The 17,199-nt window shown below is 40.0% G+C and overlaps 1 protein-coding gene across 1 annotated transcript in view; it reads right to left on the bottom strand.

Annotated features, from left to right (window-relative positions):
• TBPL1 (TATA-box binding protein like 1) overlaps window positions 1–15,417 on the bottom strand; it is a 32,845-nt gene extending 17,428 nt beyond the window's left edge. The window contains exon 1 of the mRNA XM_008691073.1: window positions 15,388–15,417. The gene's annotated coding sequence lies outside the window, so the exon portion shown is untranslated. The remainder of the gene's footprint in view (window positions 1–15,387) is intronic.
• Window positions 15,418–17,199: the final 1,782 nt, after the last annotated feature.

Raw genomic sequence — 17,199 nt, 5'->3', positions numbered from 1 at the left:
GGGACAATCTACTCTGAGATACAGATATGGATAGTAGATATAATTGTATTTTAGGACCAAAAAATGTCATGTTACTATTTCATCTCTTAACAATGGTTAAAACTAGGGGATAGATATATGGGTACTCGTTATACTATTCTCCCTACAACTCTGTTTGAAAATTTCCATAATAATTTTAAAGGGTATTTAAGAAAAAGACTTTACTTCACACTAGGTCCTATACTAAGACAACATGAAATTGTAATTACTTAAAAAACAAACAAAAGCTAGGTTAGACAGAAGTGCCCAGAGCAAAGGCCTTTTTTGTGACTGAAACATCTAGAATGTCCTAACTTATCATTTAAAGAGGGCCATGATAACCAGATGTCCAGAGGAAAGTAGGATGGTATGAAATATAAAAATAGTGTGTGAGCAAAGTCTTGGGATATTTAGCACGGGAAAGAAAAGATAGCAGTTGTTCTCAAATATCTGAATAAAAAGGAAACTGACAGAACCAGTTAAAGTCACATGGAAGCAGACCTCATGAAGCCATACCAATAAACAAGGACCTGCAAAGCAGTAGGCTCCAGAGAAGAAAAGTGTCAAAAAAAGAGGCGGCGGGGCTAGAGAATTAACCAACAGTTAGGAATGATACAGAATGAGTCTTCCATTCAGTGGAAGAGGAGACTAGATGGTTTCTAAGATCCCACCTAATTCTAAAATCCCAGATTCTAACATCTTAGATGCAGACATGCTATAGACACACTTAGGAATTATATACTAAATTTTGATTTTAATTCTAGAGCTATAATGTTAGTTTAGTTAAATTAACATCCCAATTCTCAACTTACCATTTTCCCTTCAACATGCATTTGTGTTCAAAGGGGCAGTAAAGGAAGACAGTTGTTAGCAGCACTCAGGGGCAAGGGTATAGGCACACGACCCCAACTGCAACCCTTTCACTTGTGTGGCAGCGTGCCATTCCATCATGGGGACATTTTCGTGCATGGCACAAGAGCTTAGACTTTAGGGGCTCATCCTTAGGGTTGGCATTTTTGTGTTCTAGCGACAGGAAGAAAATTTTACTAATAGTAGGCCTGGCCTCAAAAACTCTTGTACTTTCCAAAGGAAAGGATTATATATTATGTCACCCATATTATATAAAACATTTAACAAATACTTGAGTATAAAGCAACAGTATTTGATATACAAAACCATTACCACATTAAGCTAAACAGAAAGTTAAAGTATCTTCATTACTTTTGCCTCCACCTACTACCTATGACTCTGTCTAATATACCAGTTCTGAAGAGTAGTAAGCAGGTAACATTCATATAAATAACTTGCATCGAAATTAACTGTTAAAGATTTTTTAAATCCATATTAAGAAAACTTAAAAAATACTGTTTTTTATGGAAATTAATTAACAACAACTGGGGATTTGTCAGCATACTAGCTATTTAAAAAAATAGTAAGGAAAAAATTTTATGCTTCAGTCAATAAAAATATTTGTAATGGTGCCTAAAAGGTAGTGGAGGAAAATTTAAATGATGCTGATTTTCTGAATGAGTGCTTAGTAAAAGATAAGTCAATGGTTTACATTCTTATGAAAAAGTTCCAGTTAAGAAGATATTTTGCGATTTATGAATACATAATCTGGGGCCCCTGGGTGGTGCAGTCAGTGAAGCGTTCAACTCTTGGTTTCAGCTCTGGTCGTGATCTCAGGGTTGTGAGATCAAGCCCCAAGTTGGGCTCTGCACTTAGTGCAAAGTCTGCTTGAGATTCTCTCTCCCTCTCCCCCTCCCACCCATGCTCGCTCTCAGTCTCTAAAATATATAAATGTATCTTTAAAAAATACATAATCCAATATCCATCTCATATTAATGTTTAAACAGTAGCCTACTTAAGAATTTCACTATTTCATCATGTACTAAAACCTATCTATAAAGTAAGAAAACCTGGATCCTGTGGAAGCTATGTGACAGTGGGCTAGCTCCGAACTGTTCCTACACTTGTTTGTAAAATACACACAACACCATGCTTGTTTTGAGGAACTAATGAGCACCTCGCAAATCATAATATGTTCAATTAAAGTAATGCCATATTAGTCAATATTAACATTAATTAATGTATTATTGTGGATAAGAACAGAAATAGCACATTTTACTGAATACAACTTGAAATTTGGAAAATCAAATTCAAAAAGATGAGAAATCAGTTGTATCAATTCCTTATTAAGAGCAAAATTTATTTTGGATACATTTCTCTCTCTTTTTTAAGATTTATTTATTTGAGAGAGAGAGAGAGAGAGTGCACACATGAGCAGGGGGAGGGGCAGGGGGAGAGAATCCAAGCAGACTCCCCACTGAGCGAGCCTTACGCAGGGCTCGATCTCAGGATCCATGAGATCACGACCTGAGCCATAATCAAGAGTCGGACATTTAACCAACTGAGCCACCTAGGCATCCACCTGATATACTTCTTATTATTTCAAATAGATGGTCTTAATACATGATTTTTAAGTAAGATAGCATGTCATTTTCTGATTACATAAAAAATACTCAAAGAAAAACAAGTCATTCATAGTCCTACCACAGTGATAATTGCTAAGCTTTTTTCCTCTATGCTCATATAGGCACGTGTTTCTAGGCTTTTGAATCCTTCTACTTATCTGCATATTAAACAAGATTGAGATCACATGTATATGCGGTCATGTTTACTCAACCAAGTATTTTGTCAAAATCTTTGGCAATCTGAGATATGAAAGAAAGCAAAATTGAAATAACTGCTGAGGGTGAACTTAAATACTAATGAGGGTGAGCTTGTAAAATATTACTCCTCGTATTTACTCTATTTAACGGTCTCAGGTCCTTTGTTCATTTTCCTTCTGAGATTCCTTACTGATTCATGCAAGCTCTTATATGTTAAAGAAAATTAATCTTTTGCCTGCTTATATTATTCCTTCTGCTAAAATTCTTCACCTGGCTCACTCCTATTTGTTCTATAGCTCAGCATCACCTTCATTCAATCAATTCCATAACAATAAATTGGAAATCTAAGCATTAGGCTTCCTGCTAGGGGACAGGGCTCCAGCAAGAACAAGACCTGGTAGAGGGAATTCAGCAGCTCTCAGCTGCGAAGTGAGTTGAGAGTATGAACCATTCACACTCAAAGAAGGGCAAGAGTGGCAAAGATCAGGCTGCAAATGCAGTGAGGGGCCAAATCATGCCTTCTAGGCTATATTAAGGATTTTCACATTCATCCCACGAGTAATGGGGAACTAAAAGAGAAGCAAGAAATGACATGAAGTATTTGCTTTTTAAAAATATATCACTGGCACTTCTGTAATGGAAGAATGGACTGGATGATAAGAATGGGCAGGAAACTCAGTCAGGGTCTAGTGGAGCAGTCCTGGTGAGAGAGGACAGCAGTGGAGACCAGGGTGGATGAAGATGGAAAGTAGTAGACAGAAGAGCAACATTTTTGGGAGATGAGGGAACAGAGCTTTGTGGCTGATATGGGGAAGAGGAAAGGAGAGATGGAGGATGACTCCAGGTTTGTGGCCTAAGACACTATTTACTGAGACAGAAGCACTGGACGGAGAGTAGGTTGCAGAGGCGATGGGACAAGAAGGAGGGGTAAGGATTCTGTTGGAGAAATGCTGAACTGAAGGAACCTGTGAGACACCCAAAGGGAGGTCCAAAGCAGACAATCAGATAAGAGTCCATCACTCAGGACAAGTCAGTCTAGATTAGAGGTGAAAATTTGAAAACCCTAGTATAGAAGGTAATTAAAACCATGACGGGTAAAATAAGAAATCAAAGGAACTAAGATATCTGATCCCTAAGACTGAGCCAGGGTATCCCTACTCTTGAGTCCCATTACCACGTTACTATGCAAACCAGTATCACAGTATTTTCCCACACCATAGTGAAATTTCCTATTTATTTATGTTGCCCTGGTAGACAATAGACTCCTCAGACACTCGATCAAATCTTACTTATTTCTGTACCCAAGCCTTAGCATAGTTCCCAAGATACTAAACGCATTCAATAAAATGTCTGCAAGAGCTTAACTGTTAGCTTGAGATCAGAAAGCAGTATAAACGCACACACACACACTAAATTGTAAGAGCTTAGACTCTGCAGTAGATCACTTGGGTTAAATTCAGACTCTACCATTTAGCAGCAGTGTGACGTTGGGTAAGTTATTTAACGCCTCTGTGCCTCAATGTCCTGATCTATAAAAAAAAGGCAGGTAATAGTACCAATCACAGAGTGCTGCAAAAATTGATATTTCATGCAAAACACAGTAAGCATTCATATTTAGCTACTCTTATTGCTACAATTATAATCTCCTTGCTTCATCTTCCATGAATAGAGAAATGTTCAAAAATGGAAAGGATTTCCAATTATTTGTTGTGGTCCTTAAGCTCTGGAACACAAAAACACGTCGTGTTCCTTCAAGTCTAAAAGCAAGGGGGTAAAAAATAAGGAATATAATTTTGATGTATCTAGTAAATGAAATTAGTACTTTAAAAAATAAATTTAGCAGTGATTAAAAAAAATCCCCAATAGTAACAAAACCATTTTAAACCAAGTGTTGATTGTGTGGGGTTTGGGGCAGGGGGAGAGGGCTTAGGGGAGAAAGAGAATAGGAAGAGAGAGGAAAAAACAATCTGACCAACTCTACATATTACAAAATGTGTATTTTGCTAACTTCTACTTAGCTAGGTACCGGCAAACACAGGTAGACAGAAGAGTGACATTTACAAATTAAATGGTAACGCAACTGTTTATCATGTTCATTTCTAAGTGCAAATTTATTACGTACATTTCATTTCACTTGTAACGCATCAATTTTCTCCAACAGGTCTATATGTCTATATTTTCCCATATTGTGGGCTATCATTTCAAAAATTAGTAAGTTTATCACTTTATAAAGAATCTTGATATTTGTCCTAACTTACCCCTAAGTAGCTACAATTTCTTAGACTAATTAAGCCGTTACTTGATAATAAGCTAATAAAAGCACATACTTTTAAGAAGATTATTATTTTCTTTTTAAGTATACATGTTAAGTCACTAGGTGGCTAAGAGACCAAATAACCCCTCTCTCAGCTTCTGGCTGGTGTCAGGGTTGGCATGCATAAAGTTCAAGCTCCTCTGTATTCTGATTTTTACTCAGGGGTGCGAATACAGGGTTCAAACTCGAATGCTGACAGCTCGCCAAGATTTAATCAAGAGAAAACACGGCAAGGTGAAAACACAACATGTGAAACTTTATATTTTGACAGTTACCTTTCAACTGTTTTTACAGGTTTACCTTTCATATAACCTGTGTGCTCTTATATAGACAACCTGTTTAAGGTCTATGTCACGCATGACTGCCATTTTAAGAAAAGGAAGGTAGAATGATGAAGTAAGTTGGCTAGTGGGAAAACAGTACACAAAGTTCAAACTTTTCTAGGTAAAAAATAGTTTTTACTATTTAGTAAAAAAGTAACATACTTAAATAAGAGCAAGTAGGGTTAGAGAATGAATACTCTTTCCACATGTAAGCACCATTAAGAATTCCTAATTTTTCTCAGACCTGTCAGGTTTTTCATCGATTGGGGGCTGTGTCACTCAAAAACATTTGGTAAGGAGAACAGGGCTAAAGAGTAGAAGAAAGCCGTAACATTTTTTAAACTGGAAACTGAGGTCTATGAGAAAGTCTAAAACTATTTTAAAATAGCACAACAGTAAGCTGAGTAATTAGATAACATACAAGTAAAAGAAAGGGTTCTTACACAGAACATAAAACAAGAGTGATAATGAAGTTTTCTGACTGGAACACCTGTTCTTAACCATTAAGAAAAAAGATAACAACAAACAAAATAAAAACTACGAAAAGCCTCAACTCCCAGAGATGTTGATTAACTAACCTTCGTAGGGCCCTAATTTTTAAGAACATTCCTAAGCTGTTTCTAATGGGCAGCCAGTTGAGAGCCACTGGGCTGAAACGCCAATAGGTCATCAAAGTAATGGTATTTCCCTTTCAGCAGGTCCTTAAAATGGGCTCTATTCTCATATCAGGACTGTTTATCATTAGAGAACATCAAGACTTCTGCACTCTGTTTACCATGCATTGTTTCCTTAACTTGATTCACGCATGAAACCTTCACAGTCTGCCTTGTCCTGAATGGTATGAGATGTTGACGAATGAGTTGCTCACTGCTGAATCTGATGTCACAGTTGAAACTCCCTCCTACTGGACCTCCTGATTCTCAAAATTCTCCCTCACCACCCCCTATTTTGTGGCTTCTGAGGCACCTTTCTATGTTCTCCTGCCATCTCAAATACTTCTTTCTGCTTCTTATATTGGAAGTTCTTCATTGAAATCCATGACAGTCCCTGAAAGAGCTCAACAAGAGGTTCCAGAGGGGAGGAACCCCTTGAAATTGTATACACACAAATATGGATGCTTACCTGAGGAGGCCATTTTTTTTTCCATATTCTCAACCCGAGTTTAAGATCCCTGAAGTTTATAAACCACTGCCATAAATCCTTTCTCTCTTTAAGCTTTCCAGGCTTCAGTTGCTATCTACAGAGTTTATGGTCCCTACATCAATCCTAAACCTATCAGAGATCCGAATCCATATTCCTAACTGGCTGTTTGGCATACTCATTAAATTAAACCAACATTTCCAAAATTAATCAGTCCCCTCAGAAATACTTGTGGTCTCTTAATTCTTACTTTCAGTCAATGAAGCCACCCTCCAACACTCACACACCTGAATCAGACATTTCAGAATCATCCTTCAGCTCTTCTTTTTCTCTTATACCCAGTTAACTTTTCATCTAACTTTTTTCTGCCTCCAAAGCATCAGCATTTTATTTGAGGCTTTCTCATGTCCTTATGGCTACAGCCTTCTAATGGAACTCTGCCTGCAGTCCCCACAATCTAGTCCATCTACCAAATAAGCTACCAGAATTATCTTCCTAATTGTGCCACACCCCTGCTTAAAGAAAAGTCTCTTGGCTCTCTTCCAAGGACAAAATAGAATCTAGCTTGCTTGGCTTGGAATGCAGTGAGCTCCAAGTCTCCAATTTACCTTTTGTAACCTAATCTTCCACTTCCAACACACCTTAACAATCTCAACTTTTTACCATTTCTCCTGCAATAGCAGCACTTTTCCTAATTTTGTATTTGCCTAGGATGCCCTTTCCTCACTGCTTCAACAGACTCGTACTTGTAAGTGGATTCACCGAATATACAGCTGATGTGAACCAGGGACCGTGGCTGGACGCTGGGAATACAGCTCAGAACGAAATGGTCAGGGAAGCCACCCCCCACAGCATCTGTAGAATCTGACAACAAACAGACACACAATTAAAACGACGAGAGAATGTGATCTAGGTTAGAAAGGAAGTAAGATGACACAAGAGAAACTCTAGGGGGAATAATGCAGGCAGGTCTCTTAACTTCCTCAGAGATGACAAATACTTAAAATGAGATCTTGAAGGATAAGGGGCCAGTCATGAAACACTGAGAGAGGGACTCCAAGCAGAGGGCGCTGCAAAGGTCCCGTCTCTGTCATCACTGTGTGCAAGGCTGTCTACCACACTGTTTGAAGAGAACTGTCTAATACAAATGTGTGTCCTTAGAATTTGGCCTAGCCGGCAGGTGGTCATCGACTCAGTAAATAGTTGCTAAATTAAATGAATAATAAATGAAATGAATAAGACCAATTAAAAGAGAGAATTGTGGGGCTGGGGAATAAGTAGGAAGGGCAGACATTTTTCACGATAACAAATAATCTCAGTAGCCCCAAACCACTCAAGTTCTCTAGCAGCCTCCTATTATTTCCTTATTTAACTTGCTGGTATGTTCTGCTTCGTGTTCATACACCTAACAAGTTATTATTGATTTTAGTTTAGACCCCCAGATCCTGAAAGGTAATTGTGTTTCAGGAGCTTTTACAAATACAGAAACATGTTTCTGATGTAAGGAAAGAATTGTTTTAATTAAAACACATACATACAGATCCTAAGCACTTTTGATGTATAAATATTCCCTTCCCCTTCTCCTAAGAGTTATAGTCTCCATTTTAACCCAAGGGTCCTAACTCATCCATAATCTAAGTTCATTCCCTGAGAGCTGGCTATAGACTAGCTAACATGTCAGTTACTTTCAGCACGTCAATCATCCAATTGAATGGGTATGATGATAAAGCCATCATTCGTCTCTTTAACAAGTGATAGTGAGGATATAACACAAGACAAATTAAGAATGTAGCTTTAGACCTTTGAAACTCTTCCAATTTAATAGGCCCCAAACAAAAAGCTTAGAAAGAGTAAATTAAAAGACACACATTCTTAATGGACACACAAATTAAACAATTATCCAAATAGTATTGTACTATGCACTAAAGCAGAATTTTCAAGATCACTGGCCACCCAAAGGTTTTTCTCTGCTACACTGACATAAAGATTTCCATTAGCAATATGCTGCAAAGAAGATGATAAAAGTATTATTCGCGTGGCTTTTCATCAGTTGACTTTTAAACTGTTGACCTGTGTCACATACCTTCCTCTAGGTCCCCCATCACCACCAAAAAAGGAGTAGAGAACTGGGTTAAGAAATCTAGTGTACCTTTGAGATCAGCATACCAAGTTCATGCTGAGGAAGGTCTAATGTACTGGTGACTATACCTTCAGCATGGTTGTGCCTTCCACATCTACCCTAACCTGGCACCAGCAGAGATCCTGGGATACGGTCAGCCCACGAGCAATTAAAGGATGCTCATTACAACGTCAGTAGGTTACACATGCATACCATAACTGGAGATAGCCAAGAAGCTCACTGTAGCCATAAGCTGGTAAGAAAAAAAAAAAAAAAGGCTTTGTTGCTCAACAAAAGTATTTGGAAAATTAAAAAGAATGGGGTGGTTCTTGTTCCACAAAAGCTTCAGGTTTACTATGAATCTTAGCTGAGGTTCAAACAATGATGGGTTCCATAAATGTTGACCATAGTAAAAAACCAAATTCATCTTCGTATTTGTACTTTTGGATTACACATTAGCTTTATTGTCTTTATATCTCAAGGACAGCAACACCTATTCCTGAGAAAGTGTGGTGGAAAGAACACTAAGGAAACATTAACAATGTGTTAGTCAAACATTTATTTCAAAACAGGCTTTTATTCTGGACAATACTGACACCTTAGAGACCTGTTTTTGTAAAAATTTCCCACTTCAGTCCTTAGAATATCTAAAATTAAAGGATATATGTAAGCGTGTATGTATATATCAATATATCTATATCTATATAGATATCAGTGAAATAGCCATGACCATTTCTTTGCTTATCTCAGTATTTTTCAGATCAGAATCTACGATGGCTATGGGGATAATGTTAACAATACTCTATCAATACTCAATCCATCTGGTCAACGTAGTGATTACTCGACTAAATCAGCACTATCAACTAGACTTCATTCTCTTTAAACAGGAAAACAAAAGCCACATGTCCAAATACAAGCATACTGACCAGTGTTCTTACGGGGAAATGGTATAAAAACCAACTAAAAAAAACAAAAACGGCACAACATGGTAGAAAGAGTTATACAACTCCACTTCTGTACATGTAAAGCGTTACATATTTTAATAGCATGTTTTATATAAACTTCTGTAACATACATTTTATAAAAATATGATGCCAACTAAAAACCAAGAGCTGGATATTAGCCAAAATGGGAAAGAACAGTTTGCAATTCATTGTCTACATGAAAAAGCAGAAACATTTATTTTCTGTCAGCAGTTTCCAATGTCCATATAACTAAACTAAAACATTTGGACTTAACTTTAAAAAGTTAACCATTTCAATAACAGCCTAACCAAAGCCACGATGATCAAGTTATTCCCCTGATGAGGTAAGCCGCAGTATGGTGTTGGCCGTACCATAAACAAACAATTGTCCAATCTTAGGCAGTCACTCTCGAGCCGCCTGAATTACTGGAGCAGAGCAGCAGTTTCAGCTACTTCTAAAATTACAAGAAAGCTACTATGTAGAACATTTATAGTGACACAGAAAACTCAAGTTAACTGGCTTGACAAAGACACCAAGGAGTTTCAAGTTTACCACCATTTCAGGTTATACAAGCACAAATAGTGTCCTCTAACTTTAAAGACGAATTCTGCTAAATGAAACCATCGGGGTCTACTCCTTTTATTCAGAAGCACCGTACAGCAAAACAAGCGGTCAAGTCCACAGGGTAATAGCATTTCAATAGCTGCTACGTGCTGCCAGACCAGGCTTTGTTGGCCTTCCTTTTCCAAGAAACAGAGATGTCTCTTTTTACCCAGTCCATCTGCCATAAGTGATAACCAGATGCCTGTGTGATCATTCAAAATTAAAACAAAAGTGCTTCCTTCCCCCCAAAACCCAACAGCGGAGATGAGTCCCACAGTCAGTGACCGCAAATCAAGAATTCCGATGCTTTAATAGAAAGCCCCCAGAGGGAAGAAACAAAGCATACAGCTGGTTCACCTTTGATGTGCTGCCTAGTACCGCGGCTGGGAGCACCAGCTCAGGGTTCTGAGCTCGCTGTGCTGAGCATTGTTCTGGTGCTTTACACTCAGCTCTCACAGCAACCCCCACAGCCTCGTGCTAATATTAACCCCATACTGCGGTTGAGGAAATGGGGGAATCAAGGCAGTGAAATAACTTGCTCAGGGCCACATCATCAAGAAGCAGCAAAGCCACTGTGCTGAACACAGATAACTTGTACCCAGAGTCCATGCTCTCAGGCGCTGTATCAACCCTAATCCCAAGAAAGCATAACTGATTTTGATCAAAAATGTCCTGCCTCACAATGAAAATACCTGTAATTTATCAGCAAAAGACGGTAAGCACCTGATTCTTTGAACTATTTAATTAATAAAAAAATTTTGACTTAAAATACTAAGAGTCATCCACACATGTCCTGAGAAAACTCAACATACTCTGCTTTGCAGTACTCTTGCTTGATGAATGAATTCTCTGTGGTCAAAGGTGCCACCCAAACTTTTGTGCTGCATTTTTTTGGTGAAATTTTAAACAGTTTCATTATTGATTCCTGCATGAAGGCCGATCTGAACTGTCCCAAAATTCACGTGTATTTTTTTAACATTTAATGGGATCCCTAGCAGCATGTCTCCCATACAAAACAAGCCATTTAAACCAAACTTTGAATTTTATCACCAGTCGCAAGATAAAACCAGATGAATATAATTTCTGATACAACCTGATCCTTTTTCATTAATGACATACTTCTGGAATCTTGGTTTTTCCACAACTACACAAATACACACACTCTATCTCTCTACTTAATAAAAAGCTATATCACAATACAAAAGTCAAATTCGCATACGTGGCCTAGAAAGACCTCAAACACGCACATACTCTTTCTCCTTTTTGAAACTGCCCGAGGCGGTATTCAAGGGACAAGAGAAGAGACTGCATCTACTCAAGGCAGTAAACCATATTTTTATCATCTGAATTGGTCCAAAAAAAAAAAGGCCCTAATCATGTTAGAGAAATTTTTGCTGCTTAGAACTCGTAGCCAGCATAAAAAAGTTGAAATTGTAGGCATCAAGAATTAGGTTACTAATTAGATTAGATACCTGAAAGATTTCCCTCATCTACCAGATAACTCCCTATCCTTTTATTAACATGTTAATCTTCAAACATGCACCCACACGTGCATGACATTACTATACAGTGGGATGGCAACTCAGGGTCCTGATCCTCAAGAAACTTCTAATTTAGCGGGCATGATGAAATCTGTACACCAACTGAACCAGGCAGTATGTAACATAGGGTCTGAAATTCACATTTGTGTGTCCTGTTTTGGTATTCATGCACATCACGTCTCTGCTATCTACAAGTGCACAAAAAGCACCTGAAGAGAAACACCCTTCACTCAGCTGTACGTACCTGATGTGGCATCAGGCATATAAAAGGTGCAACAAATATGAATATAAATTTCAGGAAATCCTTGTTTTTTAATTCAAGTGTCACAACACAGTTAAATTTTCAAAGCACTACAGGTTTTCAGTTAGAGACACTGTGGAAATATTCTACTATAAATTCTTCTAAAATAAATGTAAATTTTATTTTTCAAAGCAATAATAATTTCATCACGTGGTCGATGATGCAACAGAAGGAAATCAATCACCAGATTATACAGCCCTCCTTCACCTAAAAACAACACTGACACCCACTCAACTAGATTATACAATATTTATTTTAAATGTGTGACATCCATAAGAAATAACAATCTAAAAATATTCAGTTGCATATTTCACATGTATTTGTTCTACTTCAGAGCAAATTCTGCACATTCTATATATGTCTATAGTAGTTCCCCTTCATCTGTGGGGGTATGTTCCAAGACCCCTAGTGGATGCCTGAAACTATATAATACCAAACCCTATATATACTACATTTCCCCCTAAACATATGTCCTTATGATAAAGTTTACTTTATAAATTAGGCACAGTAAGAGATTAACAACAATAATAAAATAGAACAATTATAACAATATAGTGCAATAGAAGTTACATGAATGCGGTCTCTCTCTCTCTCAAAATATCTTCATGTACGGCACTCACCCTTCTTTTTGTGATAATGTGAGATGATAAAATGTCTGTGTGTTGAGATGAAGTGAGATGAATGATGTAGGCACTATGACCTAGTGTTAAGCTACTATTAACATTCTGAGGATCATCTGCTTCCAGACCATGGTTGACCGAGGGTAACTGAAACCATGGGAAGCAAAACCACAGGTAAACAGGGAACTACCGTATATCCACAAAAATTTTGAGACAAAAATTTTCCACATAAAGAAAAGTTTGTGGAAATCGCTTAAATCGTTCCCTCAAATTTGGCAAAATATAATTTCGGTCAAATATTCAGATGCGGAATAATCAGAAAAGACTGATGTTAAGAAAAGTTTTTCTGAATAAGCATCATGAAAATCTGAGCTTCAATTAAAAGCACGCAGTAAAATCCACAATACTCTCTTACCTTTAAAAAGGTGACTATGTCTACAGTTATAATACTGCCACTTGAACTTCAAAAACACCTTTAATTCTGAAAAGTTACAATATTTTGTACATGTCTTATTTCAATACAGTCTTCTGAGTCTCAGCCTCAGGCTCTTAACCTGTTGTATTGCACAAATACAATGAATATAGACATGTGACATGACCACTCCAATTCTCCAATTAAAGGGGAGGGATACAGAAGGAAAATACAACAAAGTAACATTAATGAAAAAGATATATAGGCCAGCCACATAGGTTGAAAACTCCGTAAGAAACAAATAATACAAACAGCACAAAAATCATTTTGATTGAGGCATGATTAAATAAGGGGAGGAACTAAAATACCACCAAACACTGGGAATGTTGTAGTAGAGAGCAAGGAACACAGAAATTGGGACTGTTACTAAAGTGGAAGCTAGGCTTGACCCCCACTCCAACACGGAAGGGATAGAGGTAAACAGAAATAGATCTAGATAAGTGAGCACAACGGCAACCCCGGACTGAGGACATTCACTAAGTCTCACAGGCACTATGAAAACCTTGGGACTCAACATCCAACAGCCTCAAGTGTGGTCATCCCCCACGATATCCTTCACAGAAGAACAGCTTTATGAAAAGATTAAACAACAGTCCTTGATTCGTTAACCTAAAGGTGACAATACTGTGTTTTTCTTCTAAGGAGTCCTAAAATGCAATTGTAAGTTTCCCAATGTTTATACTTCCCATTAAAGGAAACTGTCCACCTATTTGCACATCCGTGAACTTCCTTTAACAAGAGACACTGCACCTCAATTCATCTCAATTCCATGAAAATGCCTGAGTTAAAAACTCTCTTCTGGCACCAGTCAACCAATCAAGAACACTTAATAGCAGATCATTACAGTTTCTGATTTTGAAGGCAGAGAGTATGAAAAGAGGGGGCTGGGGATAAGGATGACACATTTTGTTTAAGACAAGCCAGGCTTAGCAGAAAAAAGTGGGAGACAAACAGAGGCTGTGGTTGACATAATTGCTTCTGTGACTTATCGGTTTTATTTTCATCTTCAACCCTCGATTTTATATGAAGAGCTTTATTCTCACTGCACACAAAAATGAAATTCTCTAGTAGGTATATGTAGCCTTTTCAGTATGCCACAGGGAAACCTCATTTACTGACCTGGAATGATTTGGGAAGGCATAAAACCATTAAATAGTGATGTAAAGCATAAGGAGGTAATATAAGCTGATAAATATGTAACTGGATGTATCAGACTGTGAATAATTTTTCAAAACAGAGATAATAGTCCCTTCTCCATTTGAATGAACTGCCATTTTCTCAAACTTTAAGAGACAGCAGATTATGCTCGAATAGCTCACTCTTTTCCTTGTATTTCTCTTTTTCAGTTTTCTGAGTGATTCAGTAATTGGTTCTTCACACAAAAATCACACCAAGCTTGTTTCTTTTTTTCTTTTTCTTTCTTTTTTTTTTCCTTGAGCCAATTTTAAGGCACTGTTCTTAACCCTAAATACCCAAGCCCACGCTGGTTAACTGCCAGTGTCGCTTTGGAACTGCAGGTGACAGATGCAGCCAGAGAGCTCACAGATGTGGACTGGCTGCAGTGTGAGTCTTATTGCAATGAGCACATTGACAGAGTCCGCAGATGCACATCTCTGCAGAAGGAGCCTTAAAAACCGTCATTCGCAATTAAATTTACTTTTAGGGCTCTTAACTGGCTATCATTAAGCACTTATCCCAAGTCTCATCCTTGCTCAGCCCTACCCACAATTCATTCTATCTTCCTTAGTTCCAGACCCTTCATCAAACCTAATTTGGTTAATAACAATAATAGTAATAAAGCGGGGCTGTTGGCATTGCCAGCACCAGGAACCGGCGAAGGTGCTATTTGGGAGCCTTCCCGCCGCAGCAGAGGCCGCTGAAGTTTTCTGGGAAGCAATGGACCCCTAGCATCTTTGCACGATCTTTCTCCCTCTGGGTGAGAGCTTCACAGAGACAGATGGGGAATCACCCTTCTCCTGTCTTTCCCAGGGGTGTCTAACACGAAGAATAAAATACCTCTTTTCTTATGCTACACCCTGCTCGATAACGCTCGCAGGCAGGGACGCCCCGCCCCCACGCCGTTATCCCCGATGAGCTCCCCAAATATCACCCTGTCCTCCTAAGAAGTAGACCCTCCCTCGGCCCCCGGACCCATTTCCCCCACCTTAGTTCATCTCCTCGGGTCGTCCGCCCCCGCACCTCCCACCCGCAGCACGGCCCGGCCCGCACACACGAGCCCCGGCACTCAGGCCGCCCAGTCGCCCGCGCTCCCCCCGCCCAGGGTCGCCTACGGGGTTACCGTGGGAAGAGGGGGCGGCGGACGCGAAGGATAAGCTGGAGGACAAGGATGATGATGAGGCGAGCGCGCTCCCCAGTCTCCATGGAACTCCCGCCCCGGCCCGTTGCTAGGAGCCCCCGAGGCTCGGGCTCCGTCTTTCGTGCTTTGTTGTTCCGGGTACTGGGCGGCCGCTTCTTCCCCGCGACAATAAATAGACCAGACGCAGGGGGAGCATAGAGACAGCACGCGGGGGCTAGAGCGCCGCCGGACAGGGTGCCCCTGGGTTCCTCGCTAGCCAGTCATTTCCGGCTCTCACTGCTCCCGTCACTTTCCCCCCCGCCCCTTTCCCCACTTTCCCTTCCTCCTTCCTGGTCCCCCAAGGCAGGCCCCTCCCGCTCCTGGGCTTGGCGACGTCCGGGTATTGGGGGCAGGGACTGCTATTGGGCTAGACTTTTTTTTTGCTTGAGGACCGCCTAAAAAGATTTCGAAAAAACTGCGTGACCTTTGTACATTGTTGCGGATATTTAAACATAAGTACGTAGTTCCTGGCATACAGTATAATATAAAAGGACTTTAATTTTTTGGCAAAACCGGAGAACTTTCTCGTTAGCTCATTGAACTTAAAGGTCCACCATTTAACATAATTAGCAAAACTAGTTCTCAACAACTAAGACATTTTCTGTCTGAAAAAGTCCTATTTCGCTTTTTCAGTTAAACGCGTTGATTTACGACATCGCGATAAAGCGTTCATTAAGGAATTCTAATTCTAGTCCTAAAATACAGCGACAGGAGATGATTAGCGGATGGATGGATGGATGGATGGATGGATGGACAGATAGATGGACAGATAGAAAAATAGGGCAAGGGAGCTTAGGTCACACTTCTGTCGCCTCTGCCTTCGCTGTTCCTTACTCAACTTGGGTTTGTGGTCCGGGTTCCGCCTTAGAGCCCGAGCACTTCAGAGGCTTTTACGCGCTGTAGCCAGATCCGGGAAGGATGGACGGGGGAAGAGGGCTGCTGCAGGCTAGGGTTGGGGCGCCGGTGCAGAGTGGCGGGTCAGGCCAACGGGCGTAGGAGGGCGTTCACTCGCAAGCCGGGCACCTGGGGACTGAGGCCCTTCCACGGCTCTGCGCCCAGGTAGCCCTGGAATGATCCGGGGACCCCGGAAGGCGCACACTCGCCAGTTTGAACGGCCGCGCTGGGGCCCGATGAGCCCTCGGGGATGGCCTGAGAGAAGCTGCCGGCGGGAGCGAGACTCGAGTAACGGCTTGGGCAGCGCCAGGCAGTGCAGAACCCTGAGACGCCCCCGGAGTCCTACTCTCAGGCAAGCACGGGCCTCCGTTCCGGAGCTCAGCGGCTGCAGTCAGAAGTCTCTGACCCTGGATGAGGCCAATGGGCAGCTCTGATTTAATAAAAGGCCACGAGGCGGGATCATGGGTACCTGGCCTCTGATTGGTGTGACTCCTGGATGAAAAATGATAAAGCCACTGTCCTTTTGGGAGAAAAGAGGAGGGCTGACTTCAGGAGATTTGGGAGTATGCAACCATCAGGGTATTTTATTATTTATAGGGTCTCCAAGAATGCCTCTTGATCTTTTGCTTCCCACTCTGTTGAAAAAATATCTGGGCATTTAAAAGCCCTGTAGATTTATGGAATTTCCATTTTGTTTCAATTTCTGTACTAACATATTCAAATAATATTAAATAATTATAGCTTGTGTTAGGCATAAGTGAAGAAAATAAACAAGAAGCTTGATTGGAAAGTTATGTCTGTGTGTTAGTGGGGAGTCGACTTTTAGCGGGTAACATCAGCTCTTAACTGGAAGGGATGGGA

This window comes from Ursus maritimus, unplaced genomic scaffold (assembly GCF_017311325.1).
Source record: "Ursus maritimus isolate PB19 unplaced genomic scaffold, ASM1731132v1 scaffold_13, whole genome shotgun sequence".
NCBI classification, from domain to species: Eukaryota; Metazoa; Chordata; class Mammalia; order Carnivora; family Ursidae; genus Ursus; species Ursus maritimus.
Note: the sequence above shows the minus strand (reverse complement) of the source record. Positions and strands in the feature narration are given on the sequence as shown.